This window comes from Corvus brachyrhynchos, unplaced genomic scaffold (genome assembly GCF_000691975.1).
Source record: "Corvus brachyrhynchos isolate BGI_N302 unplaced genomic scaffold, ASM69197v1 scaffold5, whole genome shotgun sequence".
Lineage (NCBI taxonomy): Eukaryota > Metazoa > Chordata > Aves > Passeriformes > Corvidae > Corvus > Corvus brachyrhynchos.
The window spans coordinates 3,528,553-3,528,965 of NW_008238321.1; the positions used below are offsets into that span (position 1 = coordinate 3,528,553).

Here is a 413-nt window from a genome sequence, read left to right on the forward strand (position 1 = left end):
AGGAATACCAATAAATTGTGCAGAAATAGGTACGTGAATTGCTTTAATCACTGCAAAGCACAATTTCAGGTAATAACTTAAATATCTTTAGAAGGTTTTAGTTAAAAATTTAAAGATTGAAAAACTTATTTCAAATGCTGTTGTTTGAATTGCATTTTATAGACTTATTTCATATTAAAAAGATTGGCTTTAACTTAGGACAATACATTACTGTCTTGAGAATCTGATCTTCCAAAATGTCTTCTTTTTATCCCTTCAAGTTTAAAAAAATCCTCCCTCCCACCCCTCACAAACCTTGGTAAAGGCAGAGAGAAAGGAATGAATTGCCCACTAGATGTCCCTACCCTGCTGCTCAGGTTTGGCACATTCCTGCAGCTACTGAATCCTAAACCCCCACAAGCTCCTTCAGTTTT

General features: G+C 35.1%; 1 protein-coding gene across 3 annotated transcripts in view; it reads right to left on the bottom strand.

Annotated features, from left to right (window-relative positions):
- Positions 1-413, bottom strand: part of MKL2 (MKL1/myocardin like 2) — a 52,136-nt gene that overhangs the window by 15,386 nt on the left and 36,337 nt on the right. The window lies entirely within an intron of this gene.